Genomic DNA, 23,970 nt, shown 5'->3' with positions numbered 1-23,970 from the left:
TTTGGAGTTGGAGGTCCTTTTTTAGGACTGGGTACAGTGATCTGGGGGTTGTGCAGTAGCCCATTGAGGTGTGTTATGGGGGGGAGTGCCCAGGGGTAGAGTTAAGTAATGGGGGTGGAGGATTCACGGCGAAGGGAGGGGTGTGGGGTGGCAACCTGCAAAATGGTGGATTTATTGCTTATGGATAGTGTTTTGGGGTTGGGATTTTTTTAGGGACTGAGTGCTGTGATCTGGGGGTTTTAAAAGAGACTGCGAGAGTCTCCAATTTTGCCTCTCCTGTGGCTTCCTCAAGGGAATGTGCTATAAAAACTCAGGTGCTCTCTGTTTAAACTCAGGTGCTCTCTAGTCCTGACGAAGGGTCTCAGCCTGAAACGTCAACTGTACCTCATCTTATAGATGCTGCCTGGCCTTCTGCATTCACCAACAATTTATATTTGTGTTGCTCTGTTTAAACGTGGGTTTCTGTGTCTCCCCTCTCTGGAATGTTCCACCATATCCCCCACCCCACCCATTCTCGACATTGCTTTACCAAACCTGTTTGTCCAGTTCCGCAGCAGCCCCTGACTTTTGCTGAAAATCGGGCTGCCTTGTTTGTTTAAACTGTTAAAGGTAAATTGCCTGCTAATCTCACTTCTCCAGTGGGCAAAATGTCCATCTAGTCTTTGTGGATCTCGTACTGGAGATGCAGTATCACTTCACCCTGCTACTTTATTTTTGGCCCACATCTCAGTCCCCGACTTGCCTTTAAAGGCATCTTCCTCCTTGTTGACCTCCATTCTGGAGTTTAAGTTAAAATGGTGGAGTTATTGCTTATGGATAGTGTTCTGGAGTTGGCGGTATTTTTAGGGACTGGGTGCTGTGATCTGGGGGTTGTGCAGTGACTGGGAGAGTCTCCAGTTTCGCGACTCCTGTGGCTTCCTCAAGGGAATGTGCTGGAAAAACTCAGATGCTCTCTGTTAAACATGGGTTTGTCTGTCTCCCCCCTCTGGAATGTTCCACCCTACCCTCCTCACCCATTCTCGGCATTGCTTTACCAAACCTGTTTGTCCAGTTCCGCTGCAGTCCCTGACTGTTGCTGGGATACAGGCCTGCCTTGTGTGTTTAAAATGTTAAAGGTAAATGGTCCGCTAATCTCACTTTCCTATTTATTTCCTGATCTTCTCCATTCCTTGAGCCCCTAATTTTTCATTTCTATTCCTTTAATATCTAGCTAGAGTTAAAATTAGATTTCATCCTATTTCTCCATTTACGATTACATTTTTAATTGTGACTTTAGTGTTCAACCTGTTGGTTCACTGCTCTGTGGGTATAAAGTGGTAGCAGCTTGTGGTTAATTGATGTTCGGGTTGGGGCCTAACCACAGTAAACTGTGCTCGTTTTCCTAGCTTCTTGGATTTACTTTGGCTTTTGAGGACCAGGATGATGAGAGACGTGTCACTTCTGGCTAGGATACGAGTATGCAGTCAGTGGGGAAAATATCCCTCCAGTGTTTGTGGATCTCGTACTGGAGACTTTTGCTGGGAAATCGGGCTGCCTTGTTTGTTTAAACTGTTAAAGGTAAATTGCCTGCTAATCTCACTTCTCCAGTGGGCAAAATATCCATCTAGTCTTTGTGGATCTCGTACTGGAGATGCAGTATCACTTCACCCTGCCAATTTGCTTTTGGCCCACATTCTCATCATCTCAGTTACCGACTTGTCTTTATTTGGCCTTCCTCCTCGTTAACTGCCATTCTGGAGTTTAAGTTAAAACATAGAAAATAGGTGCAGCAGTAGGCTATTCGGCCCTTCGAGGTGGCACCGCCATTCAGTATGATCATGGCTGATCATCCAATTCTGAACCCAGTACCAGCCTTCCCTCCATACCCCCTGATCCCTTTAGCCACAAGGGTCATATCTAACTCCCTCTAAAATATAGCCAATGAACTGGCCTCAACTGTTTCCTGTGGCAGAGAATTCCACAGATTCACCACTCTCTGTGTGAAGAAGTTTTTCCTAATCTCGGTCCTAAAAGGCTTCCCCTTTATCCTCAAACTATGAGCCCTCGTTCTGGTACTGTGACCCCTCGTTCTGGATGGTGGAGTTATTGCCTACACACGTCAAGGTTGCTGGTGAACACAGCAGGCCAGGCAGCATCTCTAGGAAGAGGTACAGTCGACGTTTTGGGCCCAGACCCTTCATCAGGACTAACTGAAGGAAGCACTAGTAAGAGATTTTAAAGTGGGAGGGGGAGATCCAAAATGATAGGAGAAGACAGGAGGGGGAGGGATGGAGCCAAGATCTGGACGGGTGATTGGCAAAAGGGATAAGAGAGGATCATGGGACAGGAGACCCAGGGAGAAGGAAAAGAGGGAGGGGGGAAAAAGCCCCGAGGATGGCAAGGGGTATAGTCAGAGGGACAGAGGGAGAAAAGATCGATTGAGAGAAAGAATGTGTGTATATAAATAAATAACGGATGGGGTACGAGTGGGAGGTGGGGCATTAGCAGAAATTAGAGAAGTCAATGTTCATGCCATCAGGTTGGAGGCAACCCAAACGGAAGATAGGGTGTTGTTCCTCCAACCTGAGTGTGGCTTCATCTTTACAGTAGAGGAGGCTGTGGATAGACATATCAGAATGGGAATGGGATGTGGAATTAAAATGTATAGACAATGGGAAATCCTGCTTTCTCTGGCGGACAGAGTGTGAGTGTTCAGCAAAACGATCTCCCAGTCTGCATCAGGTTGCTTCTGACACTTCACACGCTCTTAAACTTTTCGATGATTTTAAGTTCCCTGGCCCCCACTGCTTTATTTTCACCATGGATGTCCAGTCCCAATATACTTCCATCCCCCATCAAGAAGGTCTCAAAGTTCTCCGCTTCTTTTTGGATTCCAGACCTAATCAGTTCCCCTCTACCACCACTCTGCTCCGTCTAGCGGAATTAGTCCTTACTCTTAATGATTTCTCCTTTGGCTCCTCCCACTTCCTCCAAACTAAAGGTGTAGCTATGGACATCCGTATGGGTCCGAGCTATGCTAGCCTTTTTGTTGGCTTTGTGAAACAATCTATGTTCCAAACCTATTCTGGTACCTGTCCCCCAGTTTTCCTTCGCTGCATCGACGACTGCATTGGCGCTGCTTCCTGCACGCATGCTGAGCTCGTTGACTTCATTAAATTTACCTCTAACTTTCACCCTGCCCTCTAGTTTACCTGGTCTATTTCTGACACCGCCCTCCCCTTTCTAGATCTTTCTGTCTCTATCTCTGGAGACAGCTTATCTACTGATGTCTACTATAAGCCTACTGACTCTCACAGCTATCTACGCTATTCCTCTTCTCACCCTGTCTCTTGCAAAAATGCCATCCCCTTCTCGCAATTCCTCCGTCTCTGCCGCATCTGCTCTCAGGATGAATCTTTTCATTCCAGGATGAGGGAGATGTCCTCCTTTTTTAAAGAAAGGGGCTACCCTTCCTCCACCATCAACTCTGCTCTCAAACGCATCTCCCTCATTTCACGCACATCTGCTCTCACTCCATCCTCCCGCCACCCCACTAGGAATAGGGTTCCCCTGGTCCTCACCTACCACCCCACCAGCCTCCGGGTCCAACATATTATTCTCCGTAACTTCCGCCACCTCCAATGGGATCGCACCACTAAGCACATCTTTCCGTCCCCCATCCCCGCTTTCCACAGGGATCGCTCCCTACGCGACTCCCTTGTCCATTCGTTCCCCCCATCCCTCTCCACTGTTCTCCCTCCTGGCACTTATCCTTGTAAGCGGAACAAGTGCTACACATGCCCTTACACTTCCTCCCTTTCCACCATTCAGGGCCCCAGACAGTCCTTCCAGCTGAGGCGACACTTCACCTGTGAGTCGTCTGGGGTGATATACTGCGTCCGGTGCTCCCGATGTGGCCTTCTATATATTGGCGAGACCTGATGCAGACTGGGAGATCATTTTTCTGAACAGCTACGCTCTGTCCACCAGAGAAAGCAGGATCTCCCAATGGTCACGCATTTTAATTCCACATTCCATTTCCATTCTGATATGTCTATCCACGGCCTCCTCTACTGTAAAGATGAAGCCACACTCAGGTTGGAGGAACAACACCTTATATTCCGTCTGGGTTGCCTCCAACCTGATGGCATGAACATTGACTTCTCTAACTTCCGCGAATGCCCCACCTCCCACTCGTAACCCATCCGTTATTTATTTATATACACACATTCTTTCTCACTCTCTCTCTTTTCTCCCTCTGTCCCTCTGACTATACCCCTTGCCCATTCTTGGGGTTTCCCCCCTCCCCCTTTTCCTTCTCCCTGGGCCTCCTGTCCCGTGATCCTCTCATATCCCTTTTGCCAATCACCTGTCCAGCTCTTGGCTCCATCCCTCCCCCTCCTGTCTTCTCCTATCATTTTGGATCTCCCCCTCCCCCTCCCACTTTCAAATCCCTTACTCACTCTTCCTTCAGTTAGTCCTGACGAAGGGTCTCGGCCCGAAACGTCAACTGAACCTCTTCCTAGAGATGCTGCCTGGCCTGCTGCATTCACCAGCAACCTTGACGTGTGTAGGCAATAACTCCACCATCCAGAATGAGGGGTCACAGTTTGAGGATATAGGGGAAGCCTTTTAGGACCGAGATTAGGAAAAACTTCTTCACACAGAGAGTGGTGAATCTGTGGAATTCTCTGCCACAGGAAACAGTTGAGGCCAGTTCATTGGCTATATTTTAGAGGGAGTTAGATATGACCCTTGTGGCTAAAGGGATCAGGGGGTATGGAGGGAAGGCTGGTACAGGGTTCAGAGTTGGATGATCAGCCATGATCATACTGAATGGCGGTGCCGGCTCGAAGGGCCGAATGGCCTACTCCTGCACCTATTTTCTATGTTTTAACTTAAACTCCAGAATGGCAGTTAACGAGGAGGAAGGCCAAATAAAGACAAGTCGGTAACTGAGATGATGAGAATGTGGGCCAAAAGCAAGTTGGCAGGGTGAAGTGATACTGCATCTCCAGTACGAGATCCACAAACACTAGAGGGATATTTTCCCCACTGACTGCATACTCGTATCCTAACCAGAAGTGACACATCCCTCATCATCATGGTCCTCAAAAGCCAAAGTAAATCCAAGAAGCTAGGAAAACGAGCACAGTTTACTGTGGTTAGGCCCCAACCCGAACATCAATTAACCACAAGCTGCTACCACTTTATACCCACAGAGCAATGAACCAACAGGTTGAACACTAAAGTCACAATTAAAAATGTAATCGTAAACGGAGAAATAGGATGAAATCTAATCTTAACTCTAGCTAGATATTAAAGGAATAGAAATGAAAAATTAGGGGCTCAAGGAATGGAGAAGATCAGGAAATAAATAGGAAAGTGAGATTAGCGGACCATTTACCTTTAACATTTTAAACACACAAGGCAGGCCTGTATCCCAGTAACAGTCAGGGGCTGCAGCGGAACTGGACAAACAGGTTTGGTAAAGCAATGCCGAGAATGGGTGGGGTGGGGATAGGGTGGATCATTCCAGAGAGGGGAGACACAGAAACCCATGTTTAAACAGAGCAACACAAATATAAATTGCTGGTGAATGCAGCAGGCCAGGCAGCATCTATAAGAAGAGGTACAGTTGACGTTTCGGGCTGGGACCCTTTGTCAGGACTAGAGAGCACCTGAGTTTTTACAGCACATTCCCTTGAGGAAGCCACAGGAGAGGTGAAATTGGAGACTCTCACATTCACCTTTAAAACCCCCAGATCACAGCACCCATCCCTAAAAAAACCCCAACCCCAAAACACTATCCATAAGCAATAACATAACCATTTTGCGGGTTGCCACCCCACACCCCTCCCTTCGACATGAATCCTCCACCCCCATTACTTAACTCTACCCCCGGGCACTCCCCCGCAATAATACACCTCAATGGGCTACTGCACAACCCCCAGTTCACTGTACCCAGTCCCAAAAAGGGACCTCCAACTCCAAAACACTATCCATAAACAATAACTCCACCATTTTAACAGAAACTCCAGAACGGAGGTTAACGAGGAGGAAGATCCTGGAAAAGGGAAGTCGCGGACTGAGATGATGACAATGTGGGCCAAAAACAAAGTGGCAGGGTGAAGTGATACTGCATCTCCAGTACGAGATCCACAAACACAAGAAGGATACTTTGCCCACTGGAGAAGTGAGATTAGCGGACAATTTACCTTTAACAGTTTAAACAAACAAGGCAGGCCGGTATCCCAGCAAAAGTCAGGGGCTGCAGCAGAACTGGTCAAACGGGTTTGGTCAAGCAGTGCCGAGAATGGGTGGGGTGGGTACGGTGGAACATTCCACGGGGGGGGGGGTGACACAGAAACCTACCTTTAAACAGAGAGCACCTGAGTTTTTACCGCACATTCCCTTGAGGAAGCCACAGGAGAGGCGAAACTGGAGACTCTCCCAGTTACTGCACAACCCACAGATCACAGCACCCAGTCCCTAAAAAAAACCCCAACCCCAAAAACACTATCCATAAGCAATAACACAACCATTTTGCCAGTTGCCACCCCGCCCTACCTCCCTTTGCCGTGAATCCTCCACCCCCAACACTTAACTCTACCCCCAGTCCTTCCCCCCACAACACTCCTCAGTGAGCTATTGCCGCACCCCAAGATCACAGCACACAGTCCCTAAAAAAAAACAACCCCAAAACACATAGGCAATAACTCAAACACGAGGAATTCTGCAGATGCTGGAAATTCAAGCTACACACATCAAAATTGCTGGTGAACGCAGCAGGCCAGGCGGCATCTCTAGGAAGAGGTACAGTCAACGTTTCGAGCCAAGCCCCTTCATCAGGACAAACTGAAGGAAGAGCTAGTAAGAGATTTGAAGCAACACTCACAACACGCTGGAGGAACTCAGCAGGTCGGGCAGCATCCGTGGAAAAGATCGGTTGACGTTTCGGGCCAGAACGCTTCGTCAGGACTGGGTTTGAAAGTGTGTGGGGGAGGGGGAGATCCAAAATGATAGGAGAAGATGGGAGGGGGAGGGATGGAGCCAAGAGCTGGACAGGTGATTCAGGGCCCCAGACAGTCCTTCCAGCTGAGGTGACACTTCACCTTTGAGCCGGCTGGGGTGATATACTGCATCCGGTGCTCCTGATGTGGCCTTCTATATATTGGTGAGACCTGACGCAGACTGGGAGATCATTTTGCTGAACAGCTACGCTCTGTCCGCCAGAGAAAGCAGGATCTCCCAGTGGCCACACATTTTAATTCCCCGTCCTATTCCCATTCTGATATGTCTGTTCACGGCATCCTCTACTGTAAAGATGAAGCCACAGTCAGGTTGGAGGAACAACACCTTATATTCCGTCTGGGTAGCCTCCAACCTGATGGCATGAACATTGACTTCTCTAACTTCCGCTAAAGCCCCACCTCCCCCTCGTACCTCATCCATTATTTGTTTATATACACACATTCTTTCTCTCTCTCTCTCTTTTCTCCCTCTGTCCCTCTGATTATACCCCTTGCCCATCCTCGGGGTTTTTCGCCCCTCCCCCTTCTCCTTCTCCCTGGGCCTCCTGTCCCATGATCCTCTCATATCACTTTTGCCAATCACCTGTCCAGCTCTTGGCTTCATCCCTCCCCCTCCTGTCTTGTCCTATCATTTTGGATTTCCCTCTCCCCCTCCCACTTTCAAACCCAGTCCTGACGAAGTGTCCCGGCCTGAAACATCGACTGATCTTTTCCACGGATGCTGACCTGCTGAGTTCCTCCAGCGTGTTGTGAGTGTTGCTTCAAATCTCTTACTAGCTCTTCCTTCAGTTTGTCCTGATGAAGGGGCTCGGCTCGAAACGTCGACTGTACCTCTTCCTAGAGATGCCGCCTGGCCTGCTGCATTCACCAGCAATTTTGATGTGTGTAGCTTGAATTTCCAGCATCTGCAGAATTCCTCGTGTTTGAGTTATTGCCTATGTGTTTTGGGGTTGATTTTTTTTTTAGGGACTGTGTACTGTGATCTTGGGGTGGGGCAATAGCTCACTGAGGAGTGTTGTGGGGGGAAAGGCCCGGGGGTACAGTTAAGAGTTGGGGGTGGAGGATTCACGGCAAAGGGAGGTAGGGTGGGATGGCAACTGGCAAAATGGTTGTGTTATTGCTTATGGATAGTGTTTTTGGGGTTGGGGTTTTTTTTAGGGACTGGGTGCTGTGATCTGTGGGTTGTGCAGTAACTGGAAGAGTCCCCCAGTTTCGCCTCTCCTGTGGCTTCCTCAAGGGAATGTGCGGTAAAAACTCAGGTGCTCTCTGTTTAAAGGTAGGTTTCTGTGTCACCCCCCCCCGTGGAATGTTCCACTGTACCCACCCCATCCATTCTCGGCATTGCTTGACCAAACCCGTTTGACCAGTTCCGCTGCAGCCCCTGACTTTTGCTGGGATACCGGCCTGCCTTGTTTGTTTAAACTGTTAAAGGTAAATTGTCCACTAATCTCACTTCTCCAGTGGGCAAAGTATCCCTCTTGTGTTTGTGGATCTCGTACTGGAGATGCAGTATCACCTCACCTTGCCACATTGTTTTTGGCCCACGTTGTCATCATCTCAGTCCGCGACTTCCCTTTTCCAGGATCTTCCTCCTCGTTAACCTCCGTTCTGGTGTTTAAGTTAAAATGGTTGTGTTATTGCTTATGGATAGTGTTTTGGGGTTGGGGTTTTTTTCAGAGACTGGTTGATGTGATCTGTGGGTTGTGCAGTGACTGGGAGAGTCTCCAGTTTCGCCTCTCCTGTGGCTTCCTCAAGGGAAAGTGCTGTAAAAACTCAGGTGCTCTCTGTTTAGTGACCTTCTCCATTCCTTGAGCCCCTAATTTTTCATTTCTATTCCTTTAATATTTAGTTAGAGTTAAGATTAGATTTCATCCTATTTCTCCATTTAGGATTACATTGTTTAATTGTGATTTTAGTGTTCAACCTGTTGGTTTACTGCTCTGTGGGTAGAAAGTGGTCGAAGCTTGTGGTTAATTTATGTTCAGGTTGGGGCCTAACCGCAGTAGTCTGTGATAGTTCTCCTAGCTTCTTGGATTTACTTTGATACTTCCTCTATTTGTGCTAAACATTCCCTAATTCAATTTAAAGTGGTTCATAGAGCACATATGTCCAAAGATAAGTTAGCGCGTTTTTACTCGCATATTAATCCTTTCTGTGATAGATGTTCGGGGCAGATAGCCTCTTTAACTCATATGTTTTGGTCTTGCCCTACTTTGGAAACTTTTTGGAGAGATATTTTCAATATTATTTCTAAGGTATTAAATATAGATATCTCTCCTCACCCTATTACTGCTATCTTTGGACTACCTAAAATTTCTAGTAATCTTTCCCCTTCAGCCCGTAGAATGATTGCATTTCTTACTTTAATGGCGAAAAGATGTATTTTACAACATTGGAAAGAGCTTAATGCTCCAACTACCTTTTTTTGGTTTTCTCAGACGATTTTATGTTTGAATTTGGAGAAAATTAGAAGTAACCTTTATGATTCTTCATTTAAATTTGAACAGATTTGGGGACCTTTTATTCGATATTTTCATTTAATGTAATATTTACCCTTCTTGTTTTTTTTTTCACTGTTTTTAATGGAGGTCGGGATTGAGGACGTGATTTTAAGTTTAACTCTGTTTGGTTTCAAGTTAGCCCATTGCTTTGCCTTGCTTTTAGTTAGCTGCACGGTGGGTTTTTTTTTGGGGGGTTTTTTTTTCTTTTTTTTTCCATTGATATATATAAAATTTAGTATACTATTATGTTATCTTGGTTTCTTATGCTTAAATTACATTGTTTGTAGTATTTTCCTTTTGGTATTGTTACCTTTTGGAATTTTATTATACTTTAACATTGTATTAATGTTTATATGGCTTACCTTTTTTGTATACTTACTCAATAAAAAGATTTAAAAGAAGAAGAAGGATTTACTTTGGCTTTTAAGGACCAGGATGATGAGGGACGTGTCACTTCTGCTTAGGATGCGAGTATGCAGGCAATGGGCAAAATATCCCTCTAGTGTTTGTGGATCTCGTACTGGAGATGCAGTATCACTTCACCCTGCCACCACATTCTCATCACCTCAGTTACTGACTTCCCTTTATTAGGATCCTCCTCCTCGTTAACCTGCGTTCCAGAGTTTAAGTTAAAATGGTGGAGTTATTTCTTATGTAGAGTGTTTTGGGGTTGGGAGTCTTTTTCAGGGGCTGGATGCTCTGATCTGGGGGTTGTGCAGTAGCTTATTGAGGGGTGTTATTGGGGGGGGGGCGAAGGTCCGGGCATAGAGTTAAGTAATGGGGGTGGAGGATTCACGGCAAAGGGAGGTGGGGTGGGGTGGCAACTGACAAAGTGATGGAGTTATTGCTTATGGATAGTGTTTTTGGGGTTGGGGTTTTTTTAGGGACTGGGTGTTGTTGAGTGACTGGGAGAGTCTCCAGTTCTGCCTCTCCAGTGGCTTCCTCAAGGGAATGTGCGGTAAAAACTCAGGTGCTCACTGTTTAAACGTGGGTTTGTCTGTCTCCCCCCTCTGGAATGTTCCACCCTATTCCCCCCCCCAACACACACACATTCTCGGCATTGCTTTACCAAACCTGTTTGTCGAGTTCTGCTGCAGCCCCTGACTGTTGCTGGGATACCGGCCTGCCTTGTGTGTTTAAACCGTTAAAGGTAAATTGTCCGCTAATCTCACTTCTCCAGTTGGCAAAGTATTCCTCTTGTGGATCTCGTACTGAAGATGCAGTATCACTGCACCCTACCACTTTGTTTTTGGCCCACGTTGTCATCATCTCAGTTCCCGACTTCCCTTTACCAGGATCTTCCTCCTCGTTAACCTCCGTTCTGGAGTTTAAGTTAAAATGGTGGAGTTATTTCTTATGTAAGTCTTTTTCAGGGACTGGGTGCTGCGACCTGGGGGTTGTGCTGTCGCTAACTGAGGGGTGTTATGGGACGGGGGAAGGCCCGAGGGTAGAATTAAGTAATGGGAGTGGAGGATTCACAGCAAAGGGTTGTGGGGTGGGGTGGCAACTGGCAAAATGGTTATGTTATTGCTTATGGATAGTGTTTTGGGGTTGGGGTTTTTTTTATGGATTGGGTGCTGTGATCTGTGGGTTGTGCAGTGACTGGGAGAGTCTACAGTTTCGCCTCTCCTGTGGCTTCTTCAAGGAAATGTGCTGTAAAAACTCAGGTGCTCTCTAGTCCTGACGAAGGGTCTCAGCCCGAAACGTCGACTGTACCTCTTCTTATAGATGCTGCCTGACCTGCTGCATTCACCAGCATTTTATATTTGTGTTGCTCTGTTTAAATGTGGGTTTCTGTGTCTCCCCTCTCTGGAATGTTCCACCCTATCCCCCACCCCACCCATTCTCGGCATTGCTTTACCAAACCTGTTTGTCCAGTTCCGCTGCAGCCCCTGACTGTTACTGGGATACAGGCCTGCCTTGTGTGTTTAAAATGTTAAAGGTAAATGGTCCGCTAATCTCACTTTCCTATTTATTTCCTGATCTTCTCCATTCCTTGAGCCCCTAATTTTTTATTTCTATTCCTTTAATATCTAGCTAGAGTTAAGATTAGATTTCATCCAATTTCTCCGTTTACGATTACATTTTTAATTGTGACTTTAGTGTTCAACCTGTTGGTTCACTGCTCTGTGGGTAGAAAGTGGTAGCAGCTTGTGGTTAATTGATGTGTGGGTTGGGGCCTAACCACAGTAAACTGTGCTCGTTTTCCTAGCTTCATGGATTTACTTTGGCTTTTGAGGACCAGGATGATGAGGGATGTGTCACTTCTGGTTAGGATACGAGTATGCAGTCAGTAGGGAAAATATCCCTCTAGTGTTAGTGGATCTCGTACTGGAGATGCAGTATCACTTCACCCTGCCAACTTGCTTTTGGCCCACATTCTCATCATCTCAGTTACTGACTTGTCTTTATTTGGCCTTCCTCCTCGTTAACTGCCATTCTGGAGTTCAAGTTAAAACATAGAAAATAGGTGCAGCAGTAGGCCATTTGGCCCTTCGAGCCTGCACCGCCATTCAGTATGATCATTGCTGATCATCCAACTCTGAACCCTGTACCAGCCTTCCCTCCATACCCCCTGATGCCTTGAGCCACAAGGGCCGTATCTAACTCCCTCTTAAATATAGCCAATGAACTGGCCTCAACTGTTTCCTGTGGCAGAGAATTCCACAGATTCACCACTCTCTATGTGAAGAAGTTTTTCCTAATCTAGGTCCTAAAAGGCTTCCCCTCTATCCTCAAACTGGGACCCCTCGTTCTGGATGGTGGAGTTATTGCCCACAGACGTCAAGGTTGCTGGTGAACACAGCAGGCCAGGCAGCATCTCTAGGAAGAGGTACAGTCGACGTTTCGGGCCGAGACCCTTCATCAGGACTAACTGAAGGAAGCGCTAGTAAGAGATTTGAAAGTGGGAAGGGGAGGGGGAGATCCAAAATGATAGGAGAAGACAGGAGGGGGAGGGATGGAGCCAAGAGCTGGACAGGTGATTGGCAAAAGGGATATGAGAGGATCATGGGATAGGAGGCCCAGGGAGAAGGCAAAGGGTGAGAGGGGGAAAAAACCCCAAGAATGGGCAAGGGGTATAGTCCGAGGGACAGAGGGAGAAAAGATCGATTGAGAGAAAGAATGTGTGTATATAAATAAATAATGGATGGGGTACGAATGGGAGGTGGGGCACTAGTGGAAGTTAGAGAAGTCAATGTTCATGCCATCAGGTTGAAGGCAACCCAAACGGAAGATAAGGTGTTGTTCCTCCAACCTGAGTGTGGCTTCCTCTTTACCGTACAGGAGGCCGTGGATAGACATATCAGAATGGGAATGGGATGTGGAATTAAAATGTGTGGCCACTGGGAGATCCTGCTTTCTCTGGCGGACAGAGCGTAGGTGTTCAGCAAAACGATCTCCCAGTCTGCATCGGGTCACTTCTGACATTTCTCACGCTCTTAAAGTTTTGGATGATTTTAAGTTCCCTGGCTCCCACTGCTTTATTTTCACCATGGATGTCCAGTCCCTATATACTTCCATCCCTCATCAGGAAAGTCTCAAAGCTCTCTGCTTCTTTTTGGATTCCAGACCTAATCAGTTCCCCTCTACTATCACTCTGCTCCGTCTAACAGAATTAGTCCTTACTCTTAATGATTTCTCCTTTGACTCCTCCCACTTCCTCCAAACTAAAGGTGTAGCTATGGACACCCGTATGGGTCCGAGCTATGCTAGCCTTTTTGTTGGCTTTGTGAAACAATCTATGTTCCAAACCTATTCTAGTACCTGTCCCCACTTTTCCTTCACTACATCGACCACTGCATTGGCGCTGCTTCCTGCACGCATGCTGAGCTCGTTGACTTCATTAACTTTACCTCTAACTTTCACCCTGCCCTCAAGTTTACCTGGTCCATTTCCGACAGCTCCCTCCCCCTTCTAGATCTTTCTGTCTCTATCTCTGCAGACAGCTTATCTACTGATGTCTACTATAAGCCGACTGACTCTCACAGCTATCTGGGCTATTCCTCTTCTCACCCTGTCTCTTGCAAAAATGCCATCCCCTTCTCACAATTCCTCCGTCTCCGCCGCATCTGCTCTCAGGATGAGGCTTTTCATTCCAGGATGAGGGAGATGTCCTTTTTTAAAGAAAGGGGCTTCCCTTCCTCCACCATCAACTCTGCTCTCAAACGAATCTCCCCCATTTCATGCACATCTGCTCTCACCCCATCCTCCCGCCACCCCACTAGGAATAGGGTTCCCCTGGTCCTCACCTACCACCCCACCAGCCTCCGGGTCCAACATATTATTCTCCGTAACTTACACTACCTCCAACGGGATCCCACCACTAAGCACATCTTTCCCTCCCCCCCCCCCCCCGGCTTTCCGCAGGGATCACTCCCTACACAACTCCCTTGTCCATTCATTTCCCCCATCCCTCCCCACTGATCTCCCTCTGGCACTTATCCTTGAAGGCAGAACAAGTGCTACACATGCCCTTACACTTCCTCCCTTACCACCATTCAGGGCCCCAGACAGTCCTTCCAGCTGAGGCGACACTTCACCTGTGAGTCGGCTGGGGTGATATACTGCGACCGGTACTCCCAATGTGGCCTTCTATATATTGGCGAGACCTGACGCAGACTGGGAGATCATTTTGCTGAACAGCTACGCTCTGTCCGCCAGAGAAAGCAGGATCTCCCAGTGGCCACACATTTTAATTCCACGTCCCATTCCCATTCTGATATGTCTATTCACGGCCTCCTCTACTGTAAAGATGAAGCAACAGTCAGGTTGGAGGAACAACACCTTATATTCCGTCTGGGTAGCCTCCAACCTGATGGCATGAACATTGACTTCTCTAACTTGCGCTAATGCCCCACCTCCCCCTCGTACCCCATCCGTTATTTATTTATATACACACATTCTTTCTCTCACTCTCCTTTTTCTCCCTCTGTCACTCTGACTATACCCCTTGCCCATTCTCTGGGTTTTCCCCCCTCCCCCTTTTCCTTCTCCCTGGGCCTCCTGTCCCATGATCCTCTCATATCCCTTTTGCCAATCACCTGTCCAGCACTTGGCTTCATCCCTCCCCCTCCTGTCTTGTCCTATCATTTTGGATTTCCCCCTTCCCCTCCCACTTTCAAACCCAGTCCCGGCGAAGTGTCCCGGCCCGAAACGTCGACTGATCTTTTCCACGGATGCTGACCTGCTGAGTTCCTCCAGCATGTTGTGAGTGTTGCTTCAAATCCCTTACTCACTCTTCCTTCAGTTAGTCCTGACGAAGGGTCTCGGCCCAAAACATCGACTGTACCTCCTCCTAGAGATGCTGCCTGGCCTGCTGAGTTCACCAGCAACTTTGATGTGTGTAGCTTGAATTTCCAGCGTCTGCAGAATTCCTCGTGTTTGAGTTATTGCCCATGTGTTTTGGGGTTGTTTTTTTTTAGGGACTGTGTGCTGTGATCTTGGGGTGGGGCAATAGCTCACTGAGGAGTGTTGTGGGGGGAAAGGCCCGGGGGTAGGTTTAAGTGTTGGGGGTGGGGGATTCACGGCAAAGGGAGGTAGGGTGGGGTGGCAACTGGCAAAATGGTGGAGTTATTGCTTATGGATAGTGTTTTTGGGGTTGGGGTTTTTTTTAGGGACTGGGTGCTGTGATCTGTGGGTTGTGCAGTAACTGGGAGAGTCTCCAGTTTCGCCTCTCCTGTGGCTTCCTCAAGGGAATGTGCGGTAAAAACTCAGGTGCTCTCTGTTTAAAGGTAGGTTTCTGTGCCACCCCCCCCCCGTGGAATGTTCCACTGTACCCACCCCATCCATTCTCGGCATTGCTTGACCAAACCCGTTTGACCAGTTCCGCTGCAGCCTCTGACTTTTGCTGGGATACCAGCCTGCCTTGTTTGTTTAAACTGTTAAAGGTAAATTGTCTGCTAATCTCACTTCTCCAGTGGGCAAAGTATCCCTCTTGTGTTTGTGGATCTCGTACTGGTGCAGTATCACTTCACCCTGCCACATTGTTTTTGGCCCACGTTGTCATCATCTCAGTCCCCGACTTCGCTTTATTAGAATCTTCCTCCTCGTTAACCTCCATTCTGGAGTTTAAATTAAAATGATGGAGTCATTGCTTATGGATAGTGTTTTTGGGGTTGGGGTTTTTTTTAGGGACTGGGTGCTGTGATCTGTGGGTTGTGCAGTAACTGGGAGAGTCTCCAGTTTCGCCTCTCCTGTGGCTTCCTCAAGGGAATGTGCGGTAAAAACTCAGGTGCTCTCTGTTTAAAGGTAGGTTTCTGTGCCACCCCCCCCCCCCCGTGGAATGTTCCACTGTACCCACCCCATCCATTCTCGGCATTGCTTGACCAAACCCGTTTGACCAGTTCCGCTGCAGCCTCTGACTTTTGCTGGGATACCAGCCTGCCTTGTTTGTTTAAACTGTTAAAGGTAAATTGTCTGCCAATCTCACTTCTCCAATGGGCAAAGTATCCCTCTTGTGTTTGTGGATCTCGTACTGGTGCAGTATCACTTCACCCTGCCACATTGTTTTTGGCCCACGTTGTCATCATCTCAGTCCCCGACTTCGCTTTATTAGAATCTTCCTCCTCGTTAACCTCCATTCTGGAGTTTAAGTTAAAATGATGGAGTCATTGCTTATGGATAGTGTTTTGGGGTCGGGAGGGGGGTTTCGGGGACTGAGTGCTGTGATCTTGGGGTGGGGCAGTAGTCATTGAGGGGTGTTATGGGGGGGGATTTCCCGGGGGTAGAGCTAAGTAATGGGGGTGGAGGATTCATGGCGAAGCAAGGTGGGGTGACAACTGGCAAAATGGTGGAGTTATTGCTTCTGGGGTTGGAGGTTTTTTAGGGACTGGGTGCTGTGATCTGGGGGTTGTACACTTCCAATAGCTCTAGTAAATTCCACAAGAATAGTGGTGGTCCTCACTTTCAAGTGCAACCTGTCACTTTTGTACAGATCACACCTGCTCCAGAGGAGGTCTGAATCCCTGCCCCCTGCTCCAATTCTTCATCCATGCATTTATCTGCCACCTCATTCCATTCTTATCCTCACTGTCACGTGAGACAGGCAGAAATCCCAAGATTACTACCAATGAGGTCCTGCTTCTCAATGCCTTTCTAGCTCCCTGTATTCTGTTTTCAGGACCTGCTCCCCTTTTCTACCTATGCTATTGGTACCAATTTGTACCACAACTTCTGGCGGCGGACCCTCCCTTTTCAAGATATTGTGGACGCAACATTGAGGACCCTGACAACTGGGAGGCAAACTACCATCCATGTTTCTTTTTCGCATCCACAGAGTCACCTATCTGTCCCCCTAACTATAGGATCCCCTATTACTGCTTTCATCCTCTTCAGTTTCCTGTCCTTCTGAGCCATGGGGATAGACTCAGTGCCAGAGGCACGGCCTTTGTTGCTTCCCCCTAGGTAGATCCCCACCTCCCCCCCCAACAGTAGTCCAAATGGAGTACTTATTGTTGAGGGGGACAGCCACAGGGTTGCTGTCCACTATCTGACAATTCCCTTTCCTCTCCAGGCAGTCACCCATTTATCTGTCATCTGTACCTTTGGGGTTGACTACCTCCCTGCAGCTCCTGTCTATCACCTCTAACTGTCCCTAACAAGCCAAAGTCATTGAGCTGCAGCTCCAGTTCCTGAACACAGTTCCTGAGCTGCATCTCGATGCATGGTGCAGATGTGGCCATCAGGGAGACTGGTAGTCTGCCCGAAATCCCACATCTGGCATCCGGAACAAAACACTGGTCCTGTAGACATACATGTGACCAAGGAGTTGATGTAGGAGGGAGGGTGTAAGATTTTTGGATCATTAGGAGAGGGATGGGAACCAGGGTGCCAGAACAGATGGTGGAGTGGCTGCAAAGTCAGATGTTGTTAAGACCTTATACAAAATATAGGACCAAAAGGTTGAGTATGATGTGACTGATATCCTGGGCTATGTATTAGTCAATGCAAGAAGTATCGTAGAAAAGGCAGATGAGCTCAGGGCATGGATCACACATAGAATAATGATATTTTAGCCATTAGTGAGACTTGCTTGCCAGAGGGGCAAGACTGGCCACTCAATATTCTGGGGCTCCATTGTTTTTAACATGATAGACTTGGAGGGATTAAAGAAGGAGAGGTCCCATGATCCTCTCGTATCCCTTTTACCTATCACCTATCCAGCTCTTGGCTCCATCCCTCCCCCTCCTGTCTTCTCCTATCATTTTGGATCTTCCCCCTCCCCCTCCAACTTTCAAATCCCTTACTTACTCTTCCTTCAGTAAGTCCTGACGAAGGGTCTCGGCCTGAAGCGTCGACTGCACCTCTTCCTAGAGATGCTGCCTGGCCTGCTACATTCACCAGCAACTTTTATGTGTGTTGCTTGAATTTCCAGCATCTGCAGAATTCCTGTTGTTTGTGTTTTTAACATCAGTTCTCAGTCAGGAGAGACTGGAGAACTCATCTAGTGAGCCATTATGGTTGGAACTGAGTAATAAGAAAAGTATGACCACATTAATGGGGCTAATTACAGAGCACCCAATAGTCCTAGGGATTTAGAGGAACAAATCTGTAGAGGTATCTTGTGTTCTTCCTCCCCTCCCCCCACTTCCTTACTCTGACTCCTCATCTTTTTTTCCCCAGTGCTGATGAATCAGAATCGGAATCAGGTTTATTATCATCAGCATGTGTCATGAAATTGTTAACTTAGCAGCAGCAGTTCAATACAATACATAATATAGAAGTGTAATCCTTAGATTCAGCCAACGCGCATTTGTCTAGGGGAAGACAGCCAAACTGGGAAATCTCGTTTGTGCGGATGCTACATGATGTGTTGCCCAGTTACAAATCTGAACCGCAAAATATCAGGCAGTACCCTGTATGCAATCAAACAATTCAGCTTTATAATTCTTAATCTGACTATAGGGTTAGTAAAGAAAACAAAAAGAAAAAGGGCCCATTTCAATGAATCAGTCTAAAGTGCACATTGAGCTCAGGGTTCCGTCCTTCCATTCTCTATTGACCACCTCCGAGCGTCGTTGACTCATGGACCCTCGCTCCAAGTCCACTCCGTCCAGCAGTCTACCGACTCTCTCCACTTACGTTTTCCCCCTCGCATTAGTCTCACCAACAAAAGTCCGCAAATCCCTTCTCTCAGGCACACAAGAAAGAAACAACACATTCCAAAGCCCCCATTATCTCTAGTTATAACCCAAACACTGCTACTACAGAGAAACAATTACATTAGCAGTGAAACCTTACAGAGCATTACAGTGTTGCAACAAATGAGGTGAACCCAAACGCAGGACACAGGCACGGAGATTGAGTTAGGACGCAGACGCCAGCGTGAGCGTTGAACAGCAAACAGGAGGGAATGTAGGAAAGCCGGAGGCAGTCAGAATTTATCTTGACGCGGTGCGCAGAAAGGAAAGCGGCAGACAAAACTTTTCTTAGCACGGAGAGACGGAGTTACACAGGTAAATCTCAGTACTGAAGCAAAACCTAGAACACACAATCCTAAGCGGCCGGGAAATGTTAACTACCACACTGGCAAAACCAACGATCTGGTAACTAGTGGGTGCAAGGCCGGGGTTCTTATGCTGCAGGTCTTGATGAAAACCAGGTGTGCCGCCATCAAAGGAATTAGAAGAAAATGGGGAATTAATGGTCGGAACCATGGCACAATCAAAGGGAATTAGGAGAAAATAGGGAATTAACAGTCAGGACCGTGACAGTATACCCCTCAACGGGAGCCTCCAGGAGAACCACAAGGCTTGGCCGGATTGTCTCGATGGAAATCTCGGATGAGGAAAGGGTCCAAAATGAAGGAGCGGGGAATCCAGGTGCACTCCTCAGGACCGTATCCCTCCCAATCGACCAGGTACTGGAGACCCCTGCCTTGGCAACGCACATCCAGTATTCACCAGACGGTGTAAACTGGCTAGTCGTCAATGATCCAAGCAGGTGGAGGAGGTTCAGCAGGAGAGAACAAAGGGCTGACAGACACAGGTTTCAGTTGGGAGACGTGGAATGTAGGATGAATGTGCATGGATCTGGGCAGTTTGAGTTTAACCACCGAGGAGTTGATGATGCTCTCAAGTTCGAATGGTCCGAGGTAACGAGGGGCAAGTTTCTTGGGTTCATTCTTGAGGGGGATGTCTTTTGAAGAGAACCAAACCCTCTGACCAGGCCGATAGTTGGGCACAGGAATTCGATGGCGATCGGCAATCTTCTGGTTGCGGTTAGCTGAGCGGAACAGGGCCGCGCGTGCATCCTTCCAGACCTTGTGGCACCGGCAGCTATGGGCCTGAACTGAAGGCACAGCAATGTCGTCTTCATGGGCAGGAAACAGAGGGGGTTGATAACTGAGGGAGCATTCAAAGGGAGACATTCTGGTGGCGGTGCTGACCAGGGAGTTGTACTCCACCCAAGTAAGATGGGTGCTCCAGGATGACGGGTTGTTGGCAGATATGCAGCGCAGTGCTGCTTCCAAATCCTGGTTTGCACGTTCCGTTTGACCGTTAGTCTGTGGATGGAAACCAGAAGACAGACTTACTGAGGCTCCAAGGGTTTGACAGAAGGATCTCCAGACTTGAGAGATGAATTGGGGGCCTCGGTCAGAAACAATGCCAGACGAGGTGGTAAATGCGGGTTCTTTTTTAACACTTAAGAATAAATTGGACAGGTACATGGATGGGAGGTGAATGGAGGGATATGGTCTGTGTGCAGGTCAGTGGGACTAGGCAGAAAATGGTTCGGCACAGCCAAGAAGGGCCAAAGAGCCTGCTTCTGTGCTGTAGTTTCTATGGTTTCTATGGAATTCCATGAAGGCGGAAGACGTGATGGACAAGGAGGTCGGCTGTTTCATGGGCTGTGTGGAGTTTGGGAAGGGCTATGAAGTGCATGTCTTTGGAGAAATGGTCCACCATGGTGGGTACGGCAGTGTTACCATGTGAAGGGGGTAGTCCAGTAACGAAATCCAGAGCAATGTGGGACCAAGGGTGGCCAAGGGCAGGTCGGGGACGAAGCAACCCAGCAGGTGGTCGGTGGGGGGCTTTTCCACGGGCACACACAGAACAGGCAGAGATGAAGGAGCAAGTGTCAGCATCCATGGTGGGCCACCAGAAATGTCGCTTCGTAAAGGGCAGAGTTCGATTGATTCCAGGATGGCAGGCGAAACGAGAAGTGTGTCCCCATTGGAGAACCTGAGACTGGACAGAGTCAGGCATGAAGAGACGATTGGGAGGTCCATTGCTTGGGTCAGGTTGAGTCCATTGGGCCTCTTTGACTATGAATTCGATCTCCCAGGTGAGGGCAGCCACAACACAGGATGGTGGAAGGATGGTATCGGTGTTGGGAAGGCCCTCCTTGGAGATGTATTGATGGGAGAGAGCATCGGGCTTCCCGTTCTTGGACCCCAGACGATAGGAGTGGGTGAATTTGAAACAGCCAAAAAATAATGCCCAACTGGCTTGGCAGAAATTAAGGCATTTAGCGGTTTGGATGTATGCCAGGTATTTATGGTCCATCCAGACGATGAATGGATGTTCAGCTCCCTTCACTCTTCCAAGGTGCCCGATGTTACCCAGAGAGAAGGAGAGGCAGGGGTTCTGTGCAGTGTGTGACTCAGGCCAGTAGTCTACCATCCAATGCCCGGGCTTCCAGGGAGGTACTCAATGGCTCACGAGGAATTCTGGCTTGGAAGGCTAAGTTTTCATTCAGAAAGTTTCCCTCAGTGCCGGAGTCCACTCGTGCTAACAGAGGCAGGGACTGTTGGTTGTAACACAAAATGGCTTGAAGCTGCATCTGGGGTCGGGGGACAGAAGGGAATGTTGTCTGGCTCACCAGGGTCCCCCTTTCTACTGGTGAGCCTTCCCTTTTGGCTGAAGGGGAGAGGTAGCAAGGAAGTGGCCGGACTGGCCGCAATATAGACACTCACCCGCTCTCAATCTCTGGGGTCTTTCTATGGGAGAAAGGTGGTTCCGTCCCAGCTGCATGGGTTCCTCTCCCAGGGCGGTGGAAACGGCAGGGCTGGGAGCTACTCTAGGAGCAGGAGGAGGAGAGAGGCTTGTTCTGGCGGGAGGCAGTAATGAGTGCCAAGGACTGGTCAAAGCTGGTGGAGGACCGGTTGTTTCTCTATGGCATTCTCGGAGGCAATTGTCCCATGTTCCCCTTCAACCTTTCACCTTTCACCCTTAATCCATGACCTCTGTTTACTACCTCATATTGAATGCCAAACAACTGTACCTTCTTCATATCCCATGTAGGATCATATAAAGGCCTTGCTAAAGTCCATGAAGACAACATTCACTGCCTTGCCTTTATCCTCTTTTCTGGTAGCTTCCTCGAAAAAATTCTATAAGATTAGTTAGATGCGACATACCACACATGACCCCATGCTGACTTTCCTTAATCAGTCCATGTCTATCCAAATACTCATATATCTGGTCCCTTAGAATGCCTTCCAATAACTTTCCCACAACTGATGACAGACTCACCAGTCTATAATTTCCTGGTTTGTTTAAAGCCTTTCTTAATCAGTGGAACAACACAGGCGATTCTCCAATCCTATGGTACCTCATGTGTTGCTAAGGGTGATTTAAATATCTCTGCTAGGGCCCGGGCAATTTATGCACTTGCGTTCTACAGAGTGTGAGGGAACATATTGTCAGGCCCTGGGGATTTACCTGACTTGCCTCATGAGAGCAAATACCTCCTCCTTTGTAATCTGTATGTGGTCCTGAAGTTGATGCCACTTTGCCTCACTTCTATGGACTCTTTGTCAATCTCTTGAATAAATACAGATACAAAATATCAGTTGTGGTTACGCCCATCCATGCATGGACTACCATTCCGATCTTCCAAAGCACCCAACCCCAAAACACTATCCATAAGCAATAACACCACCATTTTGCCAGTTGCCACCCCACCTCACCTCCCTCTGCCGTGAATCCTCCACCCTCGGGCCTTAACTCTAACTCTACTTAACTCTACCCCGGGGCCTTCCCCCCCATTAACACCCCTCAATGAGCTACTGCACAACCCCCAGATCACAGCACCCAGTCCCTGAAAAAGACACCCAACCCCAAAACACTTTACATAAGAAATAACTCCACCATTTTAACTTAAACTCCAGAATGGCGATGAATGAGGAGGAAGATCCTAATAAAGGCAAGTCGGGGAATGAGATGATGACAACATGGGGCATCCTAACCAGAAGTGACACGTCTCTCATCATCCTGGTCCTCAAAAGCCAAAGTAAATCCAAGAAGCTAGGAAAACTAGCACAGACTACTGCAGTTAGGCCCCAACCCCAACATAAATTAACCCCATGCTTCTACCACTTTATACCCACAGAGCAGTGAACCAACAGATTGAACACTGAAGTCACAATTAAACAATGTAATCCTAAAAGGAGAAATAGGATGAAATCTAACCTTATCTCTAACTAGATATTAAAGGAATAGAAATGAAAAATTAGGGGCTCAAGAAATGGAGAAGGTCACTAAACAGAGAGCACCTGAGTTTTTACAGCACTTTCCCTTGAGGAATCCACAGGAGAGGCGAAACTGGAGACTCTCCCAGTCACTGCACAACCCACAGAACACAGCACCCAGTCTCATTTACATTTAAAAATTTTTTTTATTGATATATAATCTTCTACAGCTATAAAATACAGAAGTTCAACAAATTAGTATATATATAATTAATAAAGCTGAAGAAAAGAACTTATATATGTTAATGGAAAAAAATTTATAAAAGAAAGAGAAGGAAGAAAGAGAACGCCAACTAACTAAAAAAAACCCACTAACTACAAAACGAAAAAAAAGAGAGAAAAAAAACCCATTAGGAACCAACTCCCGGAGCAATACGTCTTACAATCGTATAGATATAAGAAAAAGAAAACAAGAACCACCAAATCACATTTATATAATATAAAATTGTAAGGAAACCATGTAAATTAATTAAAATTAAATGATAATATTTAGCAAAAGAGCCTCACCTTCTCTCAAAATCAAATCGGGGATCAAAAGTTCTACTTCTAATTTTTTCTAAACTAAGACATAATATTACTTGGGAAAACCACTGAACTAGTGTAGGAGCAGAGGTATCTTTCCACTTCAATAAAATAGCCCTTCTTGCCAACAATGTAATGAATGCAATTACATGTTGGTTTGAAAATTAAATACCCTGAATATGACGCAGAACTATTCCAAATAGAACAGTAAATGTATTAGGTTGTAAATTAATTTTCAGAGCTTTAGAAATTGTAGAAAATAAAGATTTCCAAAAAGATTTCAATGAGGGACATGACCAGAACATACGTGACAAAGTAGCTACTTCATTTTTGCACCTATCACAATAATTATCTATATTAGGAAATATTTTGGTTAGCCTCTCCTTTGTTAAATAATAACAGTTAACAATTTTACATACGTTTGTAAACTGAAGTAAACAATGATTGGCACATATCGAAG

At 47.2% G+C, this 23,970-nt stretch overlaps 1 protein-coding gene across 3 annotated transcripts in view; it reads left to right on the top strand.

Moving 5' to 3' along the window:
• The window catches only part of LOC134341263 (zinc finger protein 239-like), a 56,329-nt gene that overhangs the window by 13,974 nt on the left and 18,385 nt on the right, over positions 1-23,970 (top strand). For 2 of the 3 annotated variants that reach the window (XR_010016739.1, XM_063039122.1), the window contains exon 1: positions 10,706-10,872. The exons of the other annotated variant lie outside the window; for it this stretch is intronic. The gene's annotated coding sequence lies outside the window, so the exon portion shown is untranslated. Of the gene's footprint in view, positions 1-10,705; positions 10,873-23,970 lie in introns of those variants that run through there. 3 annotated transcript variants of the gene reach the window in all.

Source organism: Mobula hypostoma, assembly GCF_963921235.1.
Source record: "Mobula hypostoma chromosome 11 unlocalized genomic scaffold, sMobHyp1.1 SUPER_11_unloc_1, whole genome shotgun sequence".
NCBI lineage: Eukaryota > Metazoa > Chordata > Chondrichthyes > Myliobatiformes > Myliobatidae > Mobula > Mobula hypostoma.
Note: the sequence above shows the minus strand (reverse complement) of the source record. Positions and strands in the feature narration are given on the sequence as shown.